This window comes from Mya arenaria, chromosome 9 (assembly GCF_026914265.1).
Source record: "Mya arenaria isolate MELC-2E11 chromosome 9, ASM2691426v1".
In the NCBI taxonomy this organism is placed as follows: Eukaryota; Metazoa; Mollusca; class Bivalvia; order Myida; family Myidae; genus Mya; species Mya arenaria.
In genome coordinates, this window is record NC_069130.1 from 7,161,448 (window position 1) to 7,167,812 (window position 6,365).

General features: G+C 43.6%; 1 pseudogene; it reads right to left on the bottom strand.

Annotated features, from left to right (window-relative positions):
- Positions 1-4,401: 4,401 nt before the first annotated feature.
- On the bottom strand, positions 4,402-5,740 carry LOC128202877 (uncharacterized; annotated as a pseudogene).
- Positions 5,741-6,365: the final 625 nt, after the last annotated feature.

The window sequence follows — 6,365 nt, forward strand, 5'->3', positions numbered from 1 at the left end:
CAAAAAAAAAAAAAAAAAAAAAAAAAAAAAAGAAAAAAGAAAAGAGTACATGTTCGTAGTTTAAAGCTTTAAAACACTGTTGTGTCTGCATTGTTCCAACAAAAAGGCATTGCCGTATGCTCCTTATGACCATTGATAAGTGGTTAGTTTGGCGATACACTGCACTATCTTGGTATGATTGTTTCTGAAGACTGGTCCGGTGGTGTTCGGTGTGAGCTGGAACCCGAGTGGCTTGGGCCCCTAGTTAGGCATAGCTTGCTCGCTGATGTTGCTACGAGTGATGTGCTGTCTCTCAGAACGCAAGCTGCCGAAAACTGCAATTATAAAGAACTCACCAGCAGCATTTTGAATGAAACGGCATTATGAAAGATTAACATGTACACAATATTTAAGTGATGTTTCATACGGGTCATTCAGATTATATTAATATTTTAATCGGGTGTGGTGGGTGGGTAAATAATATTTTTTCGGTATTTGTCCCACGTGTTACTCCTTCGAAGGTTAGCGAGAAAAGAACGTGCTGGGCTAGTCACGTGGTCAAGTAATCGGATGACCTGAGCGTTCTACATGTTGATTTCCGGGCAACCACGTGTGTTTACCCGTATCTAGGAAGTATTTCCGAGAAATCGTAGATAAAAAGAGAAAACAATTTATTCCGTCTTAATAAATGAAATTATTTCCATATGTAAATAATTTTTATTATTAAATGGATTTGAATAAATCAGACAAACCATACAATAACTTATTGTTTATTATGTAACAAAACGAAACAACACCAGCAATGCGATTGTCCTTAGCATGGCAATATACATATATAGTAAAGAGATTATCAGAGTGGCGTAAATGGTCATGTGGCTTGTGACGTAAAATCCCGGCACCAGTTGAACAAGTTATGCGTGTCGAAAGTGAAAATTTTTCGCCGTGCATACACGTACAGTAAAACAAACAGACGTCCCTGACTTGACACATGTTTTGAATGGGCAGAAAAACACCACGCGGTTTTCTGCCACATGCAAGTCTGGGGACTGACACGGAAACTAGCTTGACACATGACTGGCCAGTGAACCAGAGCACTGGCACCTGCATGCAAGCGTACATTTATACACATGACACAACAAGCTTGACACATGTCTGGTCGGTGAACCAAAGCACCGGCACCTGCATGCAAGCGTACTTACACATAGACACGTTTAACACATTTACAGCACGGCGTTACCTAACTAATGCAAATAAATAAGAACTAATTGGAATGCAGTCCCAGCACCACGAGTAAGACAATTGAGCCGAAGTTCCTTTACCCGCAGTTTGGGAGAGCAGACCTTGTATAATAAGTATTGGTTAGAAACCTGGCTAAATTCAGTTTAAAAGATTTGTTATTCGCCTGCCGCCAGAATTTTACGCCACAATAAATTTTCTAAATTTATCCACCAAAATTCTGAATATATATATATATTTTTTTTAAACCGCGAGATTATGTTAATGTAATTGCGCTTTACGGAGCGTTATTCTATGTGCTTAAGCAGAACATCTCTTAGTGCGTCGATATACATAGCATTACCCACTGCCGACAGGTGAACGCCGTCGGCCGCGAAGAAACCCGGAGTATCTAAACCTATATCTATGGATAGCGTGTCGTGTGCGCCTGTCGACCTTACCCAACTGCGCCCGTGGCGATTAACGCGGATTCTCTTTTTATTGATTTGTGATGACGTTAACTGGCGTGGGTTTCGCCATTGAAATCTATTTAGTATATCTACCCAGACTATAACGGCGCTGGAAAATGCGGATCTAAGGTAGCGTATTTCGCGAGTAATTGAGTTAAATATTTTCGTTAGCGGAAACACAGTTAAATCGTTGCCGCCTAGGTGCAAAACTATTATTTTGGGTGGCTCGCACAAAAGGACATTGGATTCTACGGACCTGCGGAAACGTTCCCATCCGATGCCCCCGACGCCCAGCCAGGCGATGGTCCGCGGCAACCGCAGGTTCGGCGAGCCCCTCTCCTGTGCGTACCGTCCCGCGCGCCTGGGTAGCGAGTCGCCCAAAACCCAGATATCTATATTACAGAATTAGACATACCGTGTTACGAGTGAAATAATTATTTAATGTAGGGTTGCGTTGTATTTGTATTTCAGTGCGGGTTTTGTATATTCTATTCGTTAATAAATGTTATTTAATTGTACGAATGTAATGCGTGAGGCCCAGATATCGCCCCTTCTAGCTTACACACGGATATATTTCTTGTATGCTTGGGACGACCAACGACCAAGTTTCATAATGTCTGTCTCTGGTACGCCGCGTATGGCTAGGTCGGTCGCACGGCCGATACGGAAGCTGTGAGTCTTAAAGTTTTGGGTACTGTGGCCGGCTCTCGTTAGACATTTGTTTAAGACAGCGGTTACCTGTTGTCTAGTGACCGGAAGTCCGTTGCTGTGACTAAAGGCTGATGTTCCCGCAGGTTTAAGTGACAGGTACTCTAACATAGCTAATACTGGACATGGGTGTGTTTTTTCCCGGGGGAGTTTCAACGTGATCGGTGGACCGTGCTGACTGGTTTTATGTATTCGTAAGGTCACCGACATGAATTGCTCGTTGGTTGTGATGGCTACGTCTTTTCGCTTAATTTGATTGGACGAACCGCTAAGTGTGGTCGCTACCAGTTCGCTGATGCGGAAGAGGCCGAAATAGGCCATTGAGAATATTGCCTTAAAAACCTTAGCTTCGAATTCGTTATAACACACACTAGGCAATGCTGCGATGATTTCGGTCAATATTGATTTTGTGATGGGGCGTCTCGCATCCCGCGAATGTCCTTTAGCTCTCACACAACCTTCGAGTAACCTATTGACCACAAACATAGAGTGTATGTCCTGAAAGCCGTTTATTTTGTGTATGTAATTTAAACCCGCCACGTAAGTTTTTATTGTATTCGCTGCGCAGTTATTTTCGAAACAGTATGCTATGAACCAAACTAAATAAGGTGCGGGTATCGGCATGTTTTGTTTTAAGTTATATTTCGCGAGGAATGCTTGGAACGCGTTTAACGCTGTGGTATATGTCCTGCGCGTGTTGTCTGCTAAAGAACACCGCAAAAGTGTGTCAGCTCTTTTTTGAAGATTTCCCAAAGATGGGGCGGGATGGGATGGGGTTCCGCGTCCGCTTCCGGTGCTTGCTTTCGGAAACGCGCGATCTGGAAGCGTGAAAGGGCATTGCATATTAAGTTTTTTGAACCAGGTACGTGAGACGCCCTCAAAAGAATATTGAACTGGAGGCATTTCAATGTCAAAACCCGAAGAATATCCATCACTTTATCCGACTTGGCTGAAAATGAGTTTAGGATGTGGACGACACTTATATTATCGCAATGAAATCTTACTTTTTTGTTTCTGAGCCCCTCCCCCCAAATGAAAATAGCAACCATAATAGGGAAAATCTCTAGGACGGTGATATCTTTGAGTAAACCTTCCTTCTCCCCTGATTCGGGCCAGCGTGCGCATGCCCAGTGCCCCCGGAAGTAGATGCCAAATCCTAGTCCGTTTCCCCCGGCGCTATCCGTATATAACTCTGCGTCATCGTTTGTTAGCCAGAATTGGTCATGAAATACTGAAATGCCGTTGAAATTTTTAAAGAAATTGAGCCATAATTTTAAGTCTAGCTTAACGGACCTTTTTAAACGGACGTGGTGGAAAGGCTTGGTTAGACCGCATGTTGAGTTAATCAGTCCCCTGCAGAAGGGGCGCCGTAACGGTATCGCACGACAGCAAAAATTGAGGGACCCGATCAGTGATTGCATTTCTTTCAGAGTAGTTGATTGTTTGGCCATGATATTTTGGATATACCCCACTATTTTTTCGACTTTTTCCGTCGGTACGCGTACTACCATTTCCCTTGTGTCAAGTTCGAGACCTAGGAAAACTAAGACCTCTGTAGGGCCCTCGGTTTTTTCATGGGCTAAGGGGACTTTTAATTCCTGCATTACTTCTATAAACAACTGGAGTAGGGCGTTAGCCGCTGTTGTGTCTTTGTCCCCGCCTAGAAAGTCATCTAGATAGTGAATTAGCATTCCCGAGTCTGATTTGATTTTTACGCAAAATTCCAGGAAAGTTGAAAAACGCTCAAAAGTCGCACAGCTGATTGAAGCGCCAAAAGGAAGTGTTTTGTCAATGAAATACCGGTCATTAAATTTATAGCCGAGGAGTTCAAAGTCCTCCGGTCGTATCGGTAGCAATTTAAATGCGTTCTTTATGTCGACTTTAAAAATCTTACAATTCCTGCCCAGGGTTTGTATCATTTTGACCGCCTCGTCGAAACTTGTATATTGTACGGATGCGTTTTTCGGATCGATGTGGTCATTTACTGAGGATCCGGCAGGGTAGGATAGGTGATGTATCATTCTGAACTCATTTGGCTCTTTCTTTGGTACCAAGCCTATGGGTGAAACTACAAGGTTTTTGAATGGTTTAACAACAAAAGGACCCGCTACTCTGCCAGCTAAAATTTCTTTATTAATTTTATCGATTACAATATCTGGCTGTTCTCTGGCTGATTTAAGATTAGTGGCTTCCCTACCCAGGCGAGGGCCCTGGTATTGCAGACTAAACCCGTGTTTAAACCCGTTTTCTAAGAAAATTGCCTCCTGTTCGTCATAGGAAGATAAGTGAATGTGTAATGTAGTCAAATCGATTGGTGAAAGCGCGATGTCCCAAGTATTCGGGTTAGAAATGACGTGGTGTTGCTCCCCTAATGTTGTCATTGAATGAGGTGGGATGGCGCCCGCGAAAGGGCTGGCGCGGGACATTGAAATGTTGTGACGTATGAAATGACTGGGCGCGCTGTGGTACGCGGTTAGATAATGTGCATACTGATGCTGAGTGACCTTGGCCGCAGGAAGAGCAAATGTGCCGAAACCTACAGTTAGGCCACGTGCAGCTGCCCATGTTGAAAAAATGGCACACTCTCGCCATTCTGCTTGGAAAGGTTCCCCTTGGGCTTGGGGCAGCCGTGGCCGCGGCCGCATTAACATGCATCGCCACCATAAGTCCGTGTTAATATGTGCCCATGATGAGGGTTCGAATGCCTGCCGTAGCCTAAACTGTTCGTCGTAGCTGCGCCACGCCAGTCCGCCCTGGCGTCCCGCGCATTCTCTAATCGTCCACATGTATTGCAGTAGCTCGGATGCTTTAGATGGATTGGCCTGAATGTATATGGACATGTATATAATAAAAGCATCGGTCCATTTCTCGATCGTGCCGATTTTATCCCTACATTCCCTCGGCCTAGAGAGCAACTGGCCTTCCGCCGTCAATTGTAAAGTTGTTCCCGAACAGAAATCGGTAAGTTCGAGCGAACCTTTCAGAAGCAGAGCCAAATTTACGAATTCTCCCCTCCTGATCTGACTTCTAATTAGGTCGGGGACGTGGGCTGCTACGTCGTCGGGGGCTAACCTAATTGGACTAGGTCCCCCCGGCGCGCAAGGCAGATGTGTAATGGGGGCAGGCAGGGGAGGGACGGTGGAGGACGCTGCTACAAGTTCGGGGGTATTCCCCGCTACCGCACCACACCCTATGTTAAACGATGTATTTGTTTCTAACACATTTGATCTTTGAAGAATCTCTTCAAAGTCAACAACGTTTTTATTACCTTTGGACACGTCGTCCAGCGGGCTGCTCAGCTCTTCCTCTGGCTCCGTTTCCGCTTGCCTAGTTTTCCTCCTCTTAACTGCTCTCCCCCGTCCTGGCATTTTCACAAACTTTTAACTTAACTCAAAAACAAATTAATAATATTTTTTCGGTATTTTTCCCACGTGTTACTCCTTCGAAGGTTAGCGAGAAAAGAACGTGCTGGGCTAGTCACGTGGTCAAGTAATCGGATGACCTGAGCGTTCCACATGTTGATTTCCGGGCAACCACGTGTGTTTACCCGTATCTAGGAAGTATTTCCGAGAAATCGTAGATAAAAAGAGAAAACAATTTATTCCGTCTTAATAAATGAAATTATTTCCATATGTAAATAATTTTTATTATTATTAAACGCGCATTGACTATTAGCGAGAAGAAGAAATGACCTTCTGATGAAAATTTTCAATGTCTCCCAAAGGTCGCAAAGATGTTACCCAAAGGTTATATTTGTCAAAATACTTTTGAAATTATTTACAAGCATTTTTTTAGTATATCCTTAATGTTGTTCTACATTTGTTAATGAAAATGTCATGCTAACGGTCTTCGACTGTATAGATAATTAAAAACGTCTTATTTGGTACGCGTCTAAAAAATAATTCGAAGTTCATTTAAACCACACTATAAATTTGGACATAGGAAATGTTCCCATTGAGTATTTATGTGGTACTAAAAATACAAAAAAAGATC